Source organism: Lissotriton helveticus, chromosome 4_1 (assembly GCF_964261635.1).
Source record: "Lissotriton helveticus chromosome 4_1, aLisHel1.1, whole genome shotgun sequence".
Taxonomy (NCBI): Eukaryota; Metazoa; Chordata; class Amphibia; order Caudata; family Salamandridae; genus Lissotriton; species Lissotriton helveticus.
This window is the reverse complement of record NC_136063.1, coordinates 1,960,982,732-1,961,001,711: the sequence shown is the minus strand read 5'-3', so window position 1 is coordinate 1,961,001,711 and position 18,980 is coordinate 1,960,982,732.

Sequence of the window (18,980 nt, the reverse complement as noted above, 5' to 3'; positions counted from 1 at the left end):
ACTCTCTGGCAAGCAATAAACGATGTCCAAACAATCTTTCAAATTTAATTTCGCTTGTTTATTAACAGCGACCAGCAGCAAAAACCCTACGCGTTTCGGTCTGTACACAGACCTTGCTCACGGGACTAGTGATAACAAACAAACCATTTTTTTAAAGGTGATTAAATAAAGTGCAAACAACCAGTGACATCATTTCCTGTTGCGGTGTCAGGGAGTTATGGGACATGTAGTACAAACATAATTATTTGTAAAAAAAAACTCCTCTCTTCATAATCCATCTCAGGTTTGCAATGAGAACACATAGAAAATACTTTTGATCGTTTTAGCGAACAGTTTTGGTTGCTGACCCCCATTTATGCCCTTTGGTGGGCCTATTCCTTAAGCCCTACCTGAGCATTTTATTTCAACCCTCTAGTGGGGAATTATTCTGATCAGAGATCTTATTCCAACGTTAATTACGCCCTTCTGTGGGCCTGTTCAGTAAATCAATTATACACATTTCATTTCCAGTTTTCTCAGCCACAAAAATACTCTTACTGCCCATCCCACTTCATCTTCCCTGAATTATTGTAGTTACTGTGTGAGGTCAAAGGAAAAGTAAAGAATTGTGTCTAAAAACATAATACCCAGGAAAAAAAGGAAGGAAGGGGAGGGGGGAAAAAAGGAAGGAGAAAAGGGAAGAAAGGGGGAAAGGGAGAGCAATTCCAGTATTTACACCCAAAATATGTGGAAGTTAAACGTGTCCCACGGGGCCTGCGTATCAACTATTTTTTTTTTTTATTTTGGGTTCAAACTGCTTTATTGATTCTTCCACACGGTACACAGCTATTCGCCTACAACCCTGGGGCCGGCAGCATGTTAAGTTAAAAGATAATGGAGTACGTACGTTTGACAGGAATATGTTTTACGTTTCATGTACCTGTGACAAATACATCTGACAAAGCATTACATTAGAACTCATTTTAGTTTTTTAAAGGAACCATACATAAAATTTCCTGTAACTATACAGTGATCACTGCATCACAACATTCTCCCTCCATTTGTTTTTATTTTTTGTTTTGTTATTCCCAGACATGGTGTATCCTTGTACAAACATATATGCCTAAACAGTTGTCAGCTTACTCTGTGGCTGTCAGTGGCCTCTCTTTTAGATATTCAACTAGGTACGTCCAGTAGTCTTTGGGTCTAGAACCCGCAGGCAGTTACTCCTCATAGGTGACTAGTGTGTCTCTACAGTATGTGAGGTCTTCGAACCACTTCCTCTGGGTGGGCCATCTTGTACTGTGCCAGTGGAACGAGATTCTGCGCTTAGCCATCAGCAGCGCTATTACACAGTACTTACGTTTTCTCGCTCGTATATTAGGGACAAGGCCTAGCAGGCATACTCTTATCGAACATTCGATGGGTGCGTCCAACATTACACTTAGTGCTTCCGTCACATTTCTCCAATAGTCAGCAATCTTGGGGCAATGCCAAGCTAAATGAATGAAATCAGCCCCTTCCATTCTACACCTTTTGCATCTAGAGTCTGCACTCAAACCATATCTATGTAACCTGTGTGGTGTGTAGTACATTTGATGCAGGTACTTATAGTGAATTATTCTTAAATTTCCATTCGGGTGAGCATATCAGTTAGCATACACGTCGCGGACCATTCTTCCGTGGATAGCGGTTCAAGCATAACATCGTTCCATTTATGTCTCATTTTGTCAGTGTTACCCGCAATATCCTCTTGGAACCTAGCATATAGCATAGAGACAATGTGTGCCGCTGTAGGTGCCGTTAATAGAAACTGCAGTGAGAGCAGTTGTTGAGGTTCCTCGGGGTACATCGTGTAGAGTTCTTTCATCGCCCTCTGTAACCGATAGTATGTGAAATTAAACAATAGTGTCGGGTTACTGATATAACTCAATGATTCCAACGTCTTAAATCTCCCCTCTTCATAGAGATCACCCATTGTATCTATTCCTGCTCGTTGCAGCAATCCCATTCCCACTGCCACCTGGGTGACCGAGAGCTCCGGGTGATGTGCCAATGGCATGGCATGTGCATATAATGGGAGTTTGCCCGCCTTTTTGCCCATCAAGTACCAGGCTGTGTTGGTGGGGTCTATAGTATTTATGTCCCGGGTATGCAATGGCGGACATTTGTGTGGTAATATGGCCGATAAGGGAATGGGGTAGGCATCTCCTGTCTCAACCGCAATATGCGACATGAACGGTATTTCATGATACCAGAAGTGTGCAAACTGCGCCTGCCCGCACAGATAATAAAGATAGAGATCCGGTACCCTGAAGCCTCCCTGTGCATAAGGCAACGTTAATGTTTGTAATTCCAACCTAGCTTGCTTGCCCGCCCAAATGAGGTTCAGGACCAATTTGTTTATATTCCGGAAGACTTCCGCAAGCGGTTTAATGGGAATGTTGTTGAATAAATAGAGGAATTTGGGTAGAAGCACCATTTTTACTATGGCAGTTCTATCCTCTAATGAAAGTGGCAACTTGTTCCATCTGTTAATTTTCTCTTCCAGCTCCGAAATGACCCTCCCATAATTTGTACGAATGACCAGTTCAGGTTCTCGGTGATACCAGATGCATAAATATCTCATGGGTTCATCCCGCCATTCCAGCGGGTACTCTAATGTGAATGGAGTAGTGCTGTCTGATAACGCCAGTATTTGAGACTTGGTCCAGTTAATTTGCAGACCAGACTGCTGGCCAAATTTAATGTATTCCCGCATTAAAGGGTTTAGGTTTTGGACAGGGTCTTTAACATATAGCACCATATCGTCCGCATTTAGGGATATGTGCAGAGGGCATGTTGGGAACTGGAGTGCCGAATAATGATGATGTTGTCTAATCTTGCATGCTAGTGGTTCCAGCACCAACGCGAATAGCAGTGGGGACAGGGGGCATCCCTGTCTTGTCCCTCTGCCTATCACTATTGGATCCGAGACATAGCCATTTACTTTTATGCGGGCTGAGAGTTCCGTGTACAGCATTGATATCCATTGTGTAAACATTATCGGAAAACCCATGCGTCTTAATACTGCATGCAAATACTCCCATTCAATCGTGTCGAAGGCCTTCGCGGCGTCTAACAGGATCGCTGCGGCTTTGGTCTCAGGTGATAAGTAATGGGATAGCGCAAAGAGCGTTCTTGTATTGTGCGTCGTGGACCTCTCAGGTATAAAACCTGACTGATCTGGTCTGACTAGTGACGGCATCAATGGCTTAAGTCGCGTGGCCAGCAAACTTGCAATAATCTTGGTGTCTACGTTAATAAGTGACAATGGCCTATATGAGTCGCAGGCTTCTGGATCTTTTCCCTGCTTCAGCAGTGCTATCAGCATCGCTTCGCGAAGAGACGCCGGGAGGATTTGCTTTTCATGCGCATCACCATACATTTCTACCAGGTGTGGGGCCAACAGATCTGCAAACGCCTTGTAAAATGCACCAGTGAAGCCATCCGGTCCTGGTGCTTTGCCGTTAAGGAGGGCCTTAATGATATCAGTCACTTCCTCAACCGTCACAGGGCTGGATAAGTATTCTCTATACCCATCTGATAACCATGCAATTTCCACATCAGCCATATAATCTTGCATGTTATCTGATGACACGTGTAGGCGTGATTCATACAGTTGGCCATAGGTTAGTCTGAATTCTTCCAATATCCCCCGCATGTCATATCTGTTAGTACCCCCTGAGTCTCGCACTGTGTGAATGCGTTGCGGGGCATGACCTGAACATATCTTTTGAGCTAGTGCCCTTCCAGGTCTACCTCCCTCTCCGTATGCTCTCGCCCTCCCCCGTTTCGAGACGTATGCAAGTTCAGCATAATCCTGATGTTCTGTCAGGATTGTTTTTATGTCCCCTAATATGGTCGCGTCCTGTGTGTGCTCATAGCGACGCTCCAATTCACTCAATTTAGACTCCCTAATACGTAATTGCTGTATAATGTCTTTCAGGATTCCCGCTGCGGTGCTAATGCACTTCCCCCTTATCATTGCTGTAAATGCTTCCCACAGTAAACCCTTGTCCTCAGTAGTTGGGGTGTTGAGTTCAAAATACTCCACTATATCTTTATGTATGGTGTCTGTGTATGCGGAGTCTAGAAGTGCCGAGGCATTGAATCTCCAGGTGAAGGGAGGTGGTATGTAATGGGGCAGTTGTAGTGAAAGCATCACCGGGCTGTGATCAGAGAGCGTGCGTGGGAGATGTTTAATAGAGGTCGTCCATAGGGATACCTCACTCGGCCCCAACCAGTAGTTGAGCCGTGACCAGCTATTATGTGCAGCAGAGAGGTGTGTGGCTTCTGTGTTGCACAGGTTTCGTGTCCTCCAAATGTCCCTTAGTTGTAACTCTGCTATAGCATCTTGTAGTTCTGTTCTTGCCCGTTTGTGTGGTTCTACAGTGTTAGGCGATCTGTCTAATCCATCTCGCAGGGCTATATTAAAGTCGCCCCCCCACACCATGTGTGTTACATTTAAATCAGAAATAGTGTGCCATAGTTTAGTGAAGAACCTAGGGTCATCCGTGTTTGGCCCATACGTGTTTATTAGAGCTACAGTTTGGTTCCGAAGAAGACCAAGCACTATGACATATCTACCTTCCGAATCTTTTATTACCTTCGATACCCTGAAATTAACACCCTTGCGAATGAGAATGATTACGCCGCGTGCATATGAGGAATAATTGGAGCTGTGCACCGCTTCTGCCCATCTGCTACCTATGGTTGTCGGTGCATTTGCCGCAATGTGCGTCTCCTGAAGAAATGCAACATCTATCCGGAGCCTAGTGAAATATGCAAATACTTGACGAATTTTCTTGGGGTTATTCATGCCCCTTACGGTCCAAGTGATAAGGTTCAGCCTGGCCTCTTATATTACTTCAGCATGGAACCCATTTGCATCTCATCCCCTCGGCGCTCTTTATCATAGGCATTTTGCGATTTGGCCACATATCAACAACAAGGAAATCCACCATGTCATACATACTATGTAATTCGGAGTTTGCAATGCTGCTCAGATACAGTGATTTGTAATGAACATCCCCAAATGCCCCACTCCTCCCCAACCCACTTCAGCAACCCAATCCTGCCAAAGCCATATCCCTGAACTAAATAAACTATAAAACCAACATGTGTTGGGGGACACCCATGTAGGGGGTCCACCAGGTGCGCACTTCTCCACCCATATTGTGGATGTGGACGGGTAGTCTGTCTCAGTTAACAAACGTGAACATAGTGCTACTAGTCTGCGTACTGTCAACACTTTCGCTATTGTGCACCATATGCCAAGGCCTCATAGCCTGTCATTTGAGCTAACCTTGCATGAACGCCTGAAGTACTGCTGTCCTCTTCAGTATATGCCAACTTGGTTTCACTAACAGGACACAGCACGGCCAACATGTGAACAAGGGCAGTATATAACGTGGCAAGACCACACTTTTGCATAGTAGCAGAGTGAAGTGTTTGTGAGTCTGGGCTTCATAGTCCGCCCTGTGCGCCAGTGCTACTGAGCCTTCTGATGCAACTATGAATCCCCATTACCTGCTACAAATAGAAGTACCTTCAACTCTTCCATCACTGATCAACAGGTCACGAAACCTTACAACCTTGCAGTGGTGTAGTCTTAACTGGCGATATCGTCAAGAAGCCACCCCTCCCTCACAGTCTATGGTGGAGTAGTTCTCGTATCAAGCACACCTTGTCCGCCACTTAGCCTACAACAGTTCATATAGAAGCAACATCTCTTTCTCATGTCTAATTCTAGTTAAGCGGCCTCAGGACAGTACATCTTGGCCCACCCAATGTGCAAATCATTCCACCTTTCAACAGCACAAATGTTCTACTACTTGTTGCTGTATGAGCGCTGTACCTCAGTGAAAAAAACTGCCATAGTTCAGCCTGCCCAAACGTAATCCCTGTGTACAGTATGCAATTAAGGCGTTATAAAACCCGAAACGAGGTCCATACGAAAGAGGATGACAAAGTCCATGCCCCCGCTGATTCAACACCTAAACACCATTACCTGAGCAGGGCCGCTCAACCCTCGTCGTCTGGCTGGTCTTCTCGTCCTGACGTTCGTCTCCGCCTGCTTAGCTTTTTGATATATTCGTGAGCTGCCTGTGGCGTGGAAAGAACAGTGGACCTCCCCGCATGAGTTACCTTGAGTTTTGCAGGGTAGAGCATGAAATATTCCACTCCCAGGTGCCTTAGCTTCTTTTTCGCCGACTGGTATTCTATGCGGGCCAATTGGACAGCCATTGTGTGATCCGGGTAGAAGTCAAGTTTGTTTCCCTGGTGAGTGATGTCTCCTTTTTGCCGTGCTCATCTGAGGACCGTATCTCTGTCTCTGTAGTTCAGCAGACGGGCTATGATGATGCGTGTGGGGGCCCCAGGTTTCGGGCGTGGCGCCAGGGAGCGATGAGCCCGTTCCACCAGGAACACCGACGAGAATTCCTCCACCCGAAAAGTTCTTTAAGGAGATTTTCCTCATATTGTTCCATCCTTCCTGTGTTTGTTGATTCCGGAAGACCTGCTATGCGAACATTGTTGCGGCGGGATCTCGCTTCCAAATCCTCCGTCTTATTACGTAGCGCTTCCAGCGTTTTCTCCATGGTGGCGCAGGTCTTAGTGTTGGTGCTTGATACATCCTCCACCGCCGATATCCTCGTCTCTGCTTCCACCAGCCTTTCCCCATGTTTGTCCATCTTGGCGGCCATGTGGTCAACTCTTTGCGTAACAGTATCCAACTTCCCGTTCATTTCTTGCAGGCTTCGCTGTATGGCACGTAGCACACCCTCCATACCGGCTCCCTCGTCGGTGTCATGGTCCCCCTCCGCCTCCGACCCGCCAACAGCCCCCTTGGTCTGTTTTATTGCTTCGAATTGTAGCTTTGTTTGCTGCTTCTCCGGCTTGCCCATCTTGCCTGCTGTATTGGGTAGGCCGCAGCCTCCGCGCGGGACACTGTGAACGGCGTTCACCCTTCTAGTCGTCGTGGTCATCCGGTGACAGCAGGGCTCTAAGAACGTGAAACGCGGTTATAGTGGTACCAATGGTAGGATCAATAGTAGGTTAGGCAATTCTTTACAGCATGACGGCCCTCGGAGATAGGACAGACAAAATAACTATAAGCGTTTATACAGCCTCGTCAGCAGTGTTGATAGCCATCTCCGGCAGCGCAGTCACACATCTCATCGCAAGTAGTGCGCTCTCGTACACCCCCTCTCGTGGGCATTACATCCATCGGGTGCATATCAGCATTCTGCAGGGCATGAGCAAGCAGGCAAACGTAGGCAGTATTTAATTATAGGCGGGGACGTCCTTTCCTTCTTTGTATATTCTATGCAGTGCCACCATACTTGTAGGCCTGGTCCCGTGTCACACTGCTCACGCCAAACCCTCTCACCCACCGCAGATTTGTGTTGGGCAGATCGCCGTGCAGCACGTCCTGTGTGCATATATGGAGTGGCTGCTGCTGTAAGGACATCAACCCGTCAAGAGTCAAGAGCCCTGTGTGGACCCGTGCCTTGCGAGCCTCCCGTCGCCGCCGTTCGTTTATGCGGAGTAATACACAGAGAACCAGATCTCCGTGCGCATATAGTTACAGGCAGCTTCAATCGGCACAGTTGGGGTCTAGGCGCTAGTGTGGTGCTTGTAAATTGTCAGGGGCCATCATACACAGCAAACTAAGTTAGCAAAACAGTGTTTTGGAGTCCATTATAGTTAGAGCGCGCGCTCAGGCATTCTGCGTTTCACCAGGGCCGCCATTTTGCCCCCTGTCAGCGCTCCGTGGAACGCACATCGCGAATTCCTCACAGTCCCCAGCGCACACTGTTGGGAGGCAATTGCCCAGTTCCGCAGGTCCTCCGATCACTTTAAAGTCCCGAGGGAGCATTTGAGGGCATATTCCGACGCCCTAGGAAGCTCGGTTTTTGCTCTCACCTCATTTCGCGGGCGCCGCCATTTTGAAGGTCCGGCCGCAGCTCACGCTGTTTTGCCTTGAAATTGCTGTTTTAGGCAGTTTCGGGCACTAGAAACATCCGCTGGTCAGTTCTCAAACATTCCGACGCCTCAATCAGCAAAGTCCGTGCATTTTATCTCCAGCGGCACTGCAGTATTTACAGCAACAGTCTCCCGTCTGGCGGAGCTGCCTCAGGAGCCAGCCATCCCGCAGTGCGCCCTCTAGCGCCCCCGGGCCTGCGTATCAACTTAATGCACAGTCACCATGTTACAAGTAATGATCTGCTAAGTGAGTGGGGTGAATACATCTTACAATCCTCATTGGGATAAAACTCAAAGAATTGGAGAAGGAACTGGCCGCTATGGAGATGAATTCGGAAATGAAAAATTCAAAGAAGAATTAGAACATTACATAGAAAAACATGAGGAGACTGTACGGATGAGAAAGCCGTCCAAATTTCAAAGAGATAAGGACGATTATCAGGAGAGTCACATATTCACATATGCAAGAAAGTTTGATAAATTCAAACAAAATGAAAGAACGGAATTTACAGCCGAAACTGGAAGCATGTCCTCCCTAACCTCACCAGACACTAGTATGAGTGAAGGAGAGGTTGAACACAGAGAAACCAGGTCTAAATGTTCTTTTTTAGACTAGATGAAACTCGCACTACAGCAGAAGAATTGGGAAAAGACAATGACGTCATCAACAATAAACAACAAAGGAATAGGAATGGGCCGTGGAAATGCCCGCCGAAACAGACAAGAAGGGGCAAACGAAAATGTGGATCAAAGTTTTGGTGCAACTTGTGTGGGAACAATGACGAGGAGTATGCGACAGAAATGGAATTAACAGATCAAGAGCTAAGATCAGCCTCCAAACGAGTGGGCTTTTCCTTACACTGAGGACGCCTATTACTAAACCCAGGTGAATCAGGGAGCCCAAAGAGGTGGGAATAGAGGGGGTCGCAATCAGGGCAGAAGAACCCCACAAAACTGGCCCTTCGACAACACCAGTAGTGAGGAAGACGACACCAGTGCCCAACCGTCCACTTCCAATCAAGGACGTGTCAGGTTTAACACCCAAGGGAGAAGTGACGAGGACCTAGGAGCATTATTCAGGTCTTTTTTAGGACAACAACAGGCAGATCAAGGGCGGGGGGGAGGTCAAGCACAGAGAGGCCGTGGACGAGGGAGGCAGAATCAAACATGGCAAACCTTCTCCCCACGAATCACCCGGAGCAGAGGATACAAACAACCCCAGTTCTAACTACATATGACAACAATATCGTGGTCAACTTATCGGACTACGTTCTTACACCCGAAGAGCACGAGGTGTTAAATAAAGGACTGGGTTTTGTGCCCACTCCGGCACATGATTGCTTTAAATGCCGGAGTGAAATATGGGAAGTGTTGAGAAAAATCAAATTGAAGAAATTCTTTGCTGACAAACCTCATGACCCTCCCTCACTGTTCACCACGAATTTACATCGTCCTTCCACCTTCTGCCCAGTAATGAGCACCATTGGCCCAGAGGTAGCTGTATTTGAAGAGAAGGTGTTGTCCGACATTGATCAATTGGAACAGTGCGAGAACAAACGGAAACACTCTAATATGAGTAAAACGGAATGGATGGCAGTAAAATCACTGGAGAACAACAGCTTGATAACCATTAAGCCAGCAGATAAAGGCGGGGCTGTGGTGGTACTTAACACGACGGACTATGAAACCGAGGTCTATCGCTTACTGGAAACACGAAAGAATTACCAACCACTCATGCGGGATCCAACAGCGGAACTCCTCGCGACAATTTTAGCACTAGCAACAGAGGCTAAAGAAAAAAAGTGGATAACGGCAAAGGAAATGGAATTTTTAATCAATTCCAAACCGAGAACTCCAGCATTTTACATTGTACCGAAAATCCACAAGGCTCAGTCCCCACCACCGGGTCGCCCTATAGTGTCCGGTATCCAGTCTGTACTGGAGCCCTTGTCCCAATTCGCGGATTTTTTCCTCAGAGAATGTGTCATCACTCAAGCCTCATACATACAGGATACAACAGATGTGTTGAATATACTGACAAACATGGAATATGACCCAGATCAACAATACTTAGTAACAATTGACATAGAATCATTGTATACAAGCATACCCCAGGAAGCCACGCTGGTGGTAGCAGCGCGGGCACTGGAGGCTAGAGAATGGTTCTATGATACACCGCCATCTTTTGTCCTACAATGCATTGAGCTAGCACTGACTAGGAATTTCTTCCAATACAAAGATCAGTTATATTTACAAACATCTGGAACATCGATGGGGGCTACTTTTGCCCCGAGTCTAGCATGCATATATGTAGGACAATTTGAGACTCATTATGTATACCATCAGTCTAATCCGTTTCAGGCTCATATCGGCCTGTGGAAACGATTTATCGATGATGTCCTGTGTGTGTGGACGGGACCTGAGGTCAAATTGCAGGAGTTTCTTACATGGTTGAACAATCTGGACCCCTGCCTAAAATTCACATGGCACTACAACAGGCAGACAGCGGTCTATCTTGACCTTGATATAATAGCCCGTGACAATCTTCTCACAACTCAAGTACACAAGAAACCAACTGACAAGAACTCACTGCTTCATTACAACTCTTACCACCCTCGTGCACTTCGCGACAACTTACCGGTTGGTCAGTTTCTTCGATACAGACAGAACTGCTCCACAACACAGAAGTATGTGGAAGAAGCATGTGAATTGAGGGATAAACTTGAGCAACGTGCCTATCCAAAGAGAGTTGTGAAATCTGCCTGGAAGCGGGCACTAAACACCCCTAGAGAAGCACTTCTTGAGAGAGCACCCAAGGAGAGAGGAGACTGTCTTCCAGTGGTCACCACCTTCGACCCGCTATCCTCTAAGATCCGAGGGATATTGAGAAAACATTGGCACTTGCTGAGCACGAGCAGCTTTAGCATGCCCCCGCCTAGATTTGCCTTTAGAAGGTCCCAAAATCTGAAGGACAGATTGGTACATTTGCGACCTAGACAAGAAGGTGTAGCACCAGAGACACTAACCGGACACCATCCGTGTGGATGCTGCTCAGTCTGTAGCTTCACGAGTAAGACTAAAAGTGTCCAATTGACGAGCGGAAAAACTTGGCATCTGAACAGCTTGACAAACTGCAACACGAGCAACGTCATATATCGGTTGACATGCCCATGTGGACTACACTACATTGGGCTAACATCCAGGAAGGCCAAAATCCGCATCCAGGAGCACCTTAGCACGATAAGGGCAGGACGACTAACAACAAAATTAGTACAACACTACAAAACGGCGCATCACCAGCCTAAAGAGCTACGCTGGGTGATCCTGGAGAAAATCAAGGGGGAACCCAGAACAATAGAAATGAGGATGGCGTCCAAAGAAGCCCGCTGGATTTACCAGGAGAAGGTGGACAAGACCGGTCTTAATGACCTTATTGAATGGCACAAATTATCGATAAGATAAGTGAACAGCGGGTGAGGGTCATCTGAGTCAAAGTGCACCCACGGGTATACTATAGCAATGAGAAATATATACACAATCAGTAAATGGTTGGATCGAGCACTTCGCTGCATGATACCTGTGCCTGAAGAATTTTTCTTCCATCTATAACATCCTGGTGTGTAGGGCCTCATATATGTAACAGTGACAGTGATTAAAATGCACAGCCACGTTGGTATTTTGCCCATTTGTTAACACTCATCCCTGTTAACACCCATCCCTGGTAATGACCAAATAATCACCGGACGCATACATAAACAGGCTCGTCCACGGTAAAACTAAGGGTACATCAAGTAATCAAGTGCGAGCATAAATATATATGAAAGCATCTCCGCAAAGAAATATTGAAAAACGAGGCAAAAGAGCGTTATGCTTAACATATAGCAACACCATAGACGATAGAAATACCCACTCCAAGATGGCCCCCATAGTTGGGGAAGGTCACGTGACACGTGACATCAGACGCTTATGTAGTGGATGGCGTCGAGGATACAGACAGTGATAGCGGGAACGGGAGCCCCTATTCAGAAAACATCGCCGATGAGAGAGGCGGTAAGGAGACAGCAATAATGGAGGGGGAGTCGATTGAGACTAGTTCCGCCAAGGTATGTGGTAGAGGGGCTGAGCACATGCGATCGCCAACCAGATTCTTTCTAAACCCCGTGTAGAGCGGTTTACGAACATAATCAGTCCCGCCGGCAGTGTTAAACGAAGGGACAGGGGTGTGACATAGCGCGGCACCCTAATGCCCAAAATGCCGTCAGTCCACCATGAAATTACAGATCTGGGACGCGATGGGAACAGGGCTAAAAGCGGACCCGACATAACCATCTAGAAACTATTATGGGTGACTGGGGACGGCCACTAATAGGCAATGAGTAATAATGAACTGTCTACATAATTGCAGGTCGACGTGAAGCGACCATCATAGGCAATTACAAAGTGAACCACATACGTGGAAGAGGGTACGAAGAACCCTAGGTATGCCAGTAGACACTGAAGTGAAGGTAATACCCCTGATATATTCATGAAGCAGTTGGATATAGATTTTATCTCTGATGAGATGGGCTTTATACTAATGGATGTCACTCAATGTTTTTTCTGTCTTTGTGTGTCTGTGTCACTGTGTCTACAGATATAACGGGTTGGCAGTGTCCACCCATGTGTGGTGATTGAATTACCCCCTGCCCTGAAGAAATTGCCGACCATTTCTGACAGGCAATGAAACATGTTGGCTTCTTATAATTCAAAACGAAGCACAACGGCAAGGTTTTGGTTTTAACAGGAGTAGACACCCGGCATGGAATAAAGTTGTTCAATCAGCCAGGGTTATCTAACTTCATTTTTAAGCTTGATCTCACTGAGTAGCAGTGTTGATACAATAGGGGGTAGATGCACAAGAGTGCTATAGGGATACACACCTATAGGTTGATTAGGATTTAATTTCATGTATCTTGTTTTCCATCTTCTGTTTTTTTGTTTTCTGGTGGGAAGGAGCCGATGATGAGAAAAGGAACAAACTGACGAGAACCAGTCAGCAGTTCCCAGGTGGTTGCTCCCGTGAGGTTCCTACCCACCACCCACACATTTTTCTTTGATCCTATCTGATTAGTTATTTTATGTGACCGGATGTATGTACTTTGTGCACGGGGTTGCTTGAGTCTGGGACTGTGGTTGACACTGTGGATGTAGATGCAGACACATAGAGAAGTGGCGAGGATGTTTTAATGATAGGCACACCTTGTTGTAACTTTTTCAAGTAGGTGTTAGGTTAAGTGTAGCCACACCAACGAGTCAACAAAGGATGTTGTAGAAAGCACAGCCTATAGAGTAAAGAACCAGGTTGGTGTGATTATAATGTTATGAGTGGAGGGTACCTGTGTTCGATTTCCCCTCTAAGCTCCTTTTGTGAGAGAAGCAACTTGTGTGGGAACAATGATGAGGAGTATGCGACAGAAATGGAATTAACAGATAAAGAGCTAAGATCAGCCTCCAAAAATGAAGGGCAAGAACTGGAAGTGATAAATGTATCATCGAGAATTTTAACAGAAATGGAACAGAGAATTCTTAAACGGGGCTTGAATTTCTGCCCCACAAACAGCATAGATCTAGCTGAAACTAGGATTGATCTCTACAAATACATACGAAAGATAACATTGGCTAAACTATTTGTGGAGAATACAAATATGACAAAACTTAAGAAAACCACCCCAGAACCAGTGATGGGATTACCAGCTAAAGATGCGGAACATTTTATCAATCTGATGGAATTAAATCTAGATCCTGAAAGTGAAAGAGGAGAAATAAGCTCCCACTGTGACCAACTTCGAGCAGGGAGCAGCCAAAAAAGGCCACAATCGAAATTCTACCCGCAATTGCCCCCCCTGGCAATAAGATTGACTTCTTTCAAGAATGTGTGATCAAGGATCTATACAATTTAAAAGTATCCAAGAAGACATACAACCTCTCATTGGAAGAACGGAAAGCTCTAACTGTTTTAAAAAAAGATGAAACTATTGAAATTAAGATGGCGGATAAGGGTGGAAATGTTATCATCCTGGAGAAAGAAGCATATATGTGTGAGGCATATTCACAACTCAGAAATAGAGAGTACCACGAAAAACTGAAATCGAACCCTACGGCAAAATGGAAGGAAGTATTGGATATGAAATTGAACAATTGGCTTAAACAAAATTTACTGGACGAAGATGAAGTTAAATATCTCACCACATCATATCCAAAAATGGCAACGATATACTTCCTGCCTAATGTCCATAAACACCCCACGAAGCCACCAGGGAGACCGATTATCTCGGCGAAAGGCGCCTTATTTGAACCAGTGGCCAACTACTTGGATGTATTTTTATTACCTTACGTCAAATGCTTAACATCTTACATCCAGGATACGGGCGATTTATTGAGGAGATTACAAGAAACCCTGTGGCAACCTTCATATAAGCTAATCACAGTGGATGTGGTGTCCTTATATTCAAATATCCGGAATGACATTGGGCTGAAATCATGCGAACATTTCCTAATGGATAGAAACATCCATTTTACCAACCACAATAATATGTTATTAGAAATTATTCAAATGTGTTTGGAACAAAATGTCTTCTTATTTGGCAAGGAGATCTTCCGCCAATCTAAAGGGACGGCCATGGGATTTTCCTTCAGTCCATCATACGTCTGTTTAACCATGGGATTATGGGAAAAAACCTGGGCATGGCGCAATGAAAACGATGTATTTATAAATAAGACCATAGCATGGCTCACATACATCGATGATTTGTTTTTGATATGGGACGGTACGGAGGAAGAATTTGCAGATTACTTTAAGATTCAAAATCATTCCAACTTTGGACTGAAATTCACTTACACCATTAGTGAAAAAAATGTGGTATTTTGGACACTGAAATTTTCATCTGGAAAAATGAGGTACATACTACTTTGCACCGCAAAAGCATAGCAACAAACGCTGTCTTACATGCCCAAAGCTTTCATCAGTCCAGTTTAATTGAAAACATCCCCTATGGGGAATTTCTCAGAATTAGGAGAATTTGCTCTAAGGAAGATGAATGGATAAAACATCAAAGACAAGCCAAAACAAGATTTGAAAAAATAAAGTACAATCCAAGATCAATCAAAATTGCCCTATATCTGTGTTGGATGTTAGTTGTTTTTCTATGTATTTAAATTGAGTTTGGTCCATGTTTGATATCTGGTTGCATATAAGGCTGTGATTTGTGGTGTTTTCTATCGGAAAGCTACCTGGTACTGATCTGACCATGTGAATGGATTAATCCTTTGAAAGGTAACTAGTTCTGGAATTGCAAAAATGACATCTAGGATGTGTCCAGCAATGCGTTTGGGTTTGTGAATGATCTAATGTAGGTATGGTGCATTTGGGCCAGTGACGAAAGTTCTTGGATGGGGTATATTGGGTCATCAAACCATATGTTTAGGTCACCAAGGATGCGTAGGTTGGAGTGTAGTGGCATAAGGTATGAATTGTGCCGAGAAAGGTGTCTGGGAATGTTGCATTGCTAGGTGGTGTCTGTAAAGAAGGAGGATGTTACAGGAGGAAGTTGGCTAAAGGTTATTTCTGGTGATGTGGGCCTCACATCCTTATATGTAATTGTTGCGAGCTTTAGTCTAATTTATTGCTTCCTTGAATATAACAGCTAGTCTGACTCCTCTTTTGGCTATGAAATTGTGTGTAAAAAGAACAATTGATGGACAGAATGCAGAATAATGTCATACATTCATCCCAGTACAGAGATCTGGGCCTAAATCTATTGTTTTTTTTTGCCATTCCAGTTTGGACCCAGCCATATGAAAATCAGTCCCGACCCCGCGCCCAATGGGAACAGTCCAGCCCGAACTGCCAGGCAAGGTCCTCCCTGGACTGGAAACATCGCATTCTAGGTCCAGTTTCAGGATTTCAGCACTCACCAGGCTGGATAGTTTGACTCCAGTGGCATGGAGAGCACGGGACCCACGTCTGGGCATACCCGTCCCACTCAGGGTGACAGATGCAAAAAGAACAATTGATGGACAGAATGAAGAACATTGTCAGACATTCACCCCAGTACAGAGATCTGGGCCTAAATCCATCATTTTTTTGCTCACCATGCAGTTCCAGGTTGGACCCAGCCATATGCCAATCAGTCTTGATCCTACGCCCAATGGGAACAGTCCATCCCGAACTGCGAAGCCAGGTCCTCCCTGGACTGAAAACAAGCATCCTAGGACCGGTTTTGGGCTTTCAGCCCTCCTCAGCCAGGATAGCTTGACTCCAGTGGCATGGAAATTTTGTGTGACAGTTTGATAGCATGGAGGAATGGCTTCATGCAACACTGGAGCCATGTCATCTCCCAACCGTGATTCAGTTATGAAGAGTAAGTCAGGTTGTGCGTCAGTGAGTAGGTCGTAGATGTGTTGTTTGTTTTTAGAGAGTTATCAAGCATTTATTAGTAGGCAGTCTAGAGATTGTGTTTGGTGGTGGTGTGACTTTGCTTTCTTGAAGAGTGAGTCATATTCTTAGAACTTGTAGCAAGTGTTTGTATTAACTGAATCAGGTTAGCAATAGTGTTGTTTGTCTATATTGAAATACTTGTCCAGCAGGCTCAGAAGGCGTTTTGTTGGGTCTTTGTGAAGGTGGTGGTGAGTTGGTGGGCTGGTTTGTTTTTGTAGACCAGTTTTGTGGTGTAATAGACAAGGAGATTTTAAGTTGTGAAGAGTGGCATGTTGTTTATATCATTTGTGTCAGTATAAGGTGGAAGGTATATGGGTTATGGGTAGGTTTTTTTATTGTCATGTTTAAAGATTCTAAATTGTGCAATGGATGAAAGGCAGGTGAATGAGTGTTGTTTTGGGGGGTTTGTGGTAGGTGTTGTGAAGATAGAACATTTGGGAGTAAAGTTGCTTTAAGATCTGTATTAATTGTGTAGTTATTGTGATAGGAGTGGGTGTTTGTTTCAATTTTGTGACAAAATGTAGCATGACGAAGTGTGTGTGTGTGTGTGATTTCCATGTGCTTGTGTGAATGTTATGTCTTGATTTTGTGGAGTAGTGAGATGAGATATTGATGTAGTGAATTTCTGTGAATGATTTGGATGTAAGGTACTGCTGATCAGTGGAAGGTGAACAGTAAAGGGGTTTGTGTATGTTAGAGGAGAGTTTATGTGGTGCGTGAGAGTAGATGGACATGGCTTGTGAGTGTTTGTATTAGATTTGATAGTAGGAAGTGGTAATATGTGTGATGGAGTGGTGTGCACGGATTGATTTTGTGTTTTTGGTAAAAAAAGGGTAAAGTGTTGGTGGATAATAATATGGTGTTGTATATGAACAGGAAGTGTGTGTATGAAGGGATTACGCTTATGTATATTGGTTTGTGTTGCATTGGTAATATGTGAATTTAATAGCGTTATAGGACAGAGTGGTGGTTTGTGTGAGAGAGAAGGTACCAGTGTATGGCAGTAGGAGTAGATGGGTGTATAGATTTGATTTGTTGGGTTTTAATAGTGGTTGTTGAGATACTGAAATGTGGACGGAATTCATTTTTTGTGAATGAGAAACGTGTTTACTGCTTTTTTGTTATTATGTTTGCAGATGTGGATGGCTTAAATTAGTTGTTAGTACAAGAAAAAAAAGCAGCATCCCTGGCCCTAGGCCCAACTCGAGCTGAACAAGCTGAAGCAGGAAACTGCCTTTGTCCTCTCTGCCCTTTACCTATATGGCCCCACTGAGACACCGTGAGGTTAAATAGCCCTGGTAATCAGGTTATTGTTAGCCAATGTGAACTCTAGCCTGTCAGAACCTTAGCCCTAAACCTTAGAGCCAATAGGCACACTGACCCTATTAACCAATCACAGCCCTAGCAACCAATCAAAACCCGAACCATAAGCTCTAAGTCCAATAGAAACCCGGGCACCCAGGGACCAATCAGAAACATAGCTCTATCAACCAATCAGAACCCTAACCCTAAGCCCTAAATCAAATCAGAACTGTACCTCTATCAGCAAATCAAAACCCTAAGCCCTATGTCCAAGAGAAACCCTAGCACCAGGAACCAATCAGATCCCTAGCTCTATCAGCCAAGCAGAACCCAAGTCCTAAGTCTAATAGAAACCCTAACCCTAGCAACCAATCGGAACCTGGATGCAACAACAAATAAGACTCCTCTTTAAGGAGCATTTAACCTTAAACTTGAGACCTGTTCAGGTGTGTGGGTAGTGGTCAGGCGTGCTCAGATGCCTCCTGTAGGCCAATCACTAAAGGACAAACTGGTGAGCTGGGGCAAGGAGATGCTCCTAAAGTCAGAATCTCCTTGGATACAGACAGGCTCAATACACACTTGGTAATTTTTGTTCAACCCTGCAGGTAAGGTCCAAATCTAAAACCATTAAAATACTGCTTTTTGCGTGCTTAAAAAACACTTTTTTCTAGCTACAAAGGAGTAATAAATACACTTTTATACACAATTTCAACCACAAAAACAGATTAAACAGTTTCATAGAAACACTCTGATTAGGTTTAGTGAGTATAACAAAATGCTTCCAGTTGTACCTGCAAGATATATTTGTATTCCTGTAATTTGCTTTTTATCCCCAGTAAGAATGACTGTTCTGTCACAAGTGATTCCTCTTCAAGTAGGACTTTCCAGAATACTGCCTGCTTCCAACATGATGCAAACCACCAAAGTAGGATTGTGAGTTAACGCGCTACCTCAGTGAAAGCAATACATTAATTACTGCTGTTTTATTTGTAGTGTTTACATCCCCGTTGTCCGTTTCCTCCGCCAGCCATTTGTCCCTACCCTCATTCTGTTTCCCCCACCCCTGTCCATTCTGAAGGCCACCGTCCCTGCTGTCCATTTTGTCCCACACACTCCTGCTCTCTATTTTGACCTCTACCCTTCCGCTGTCTGTTCCACCCACCCTCCTCCCTTGTGTTGCTTAATGCCCCACTTT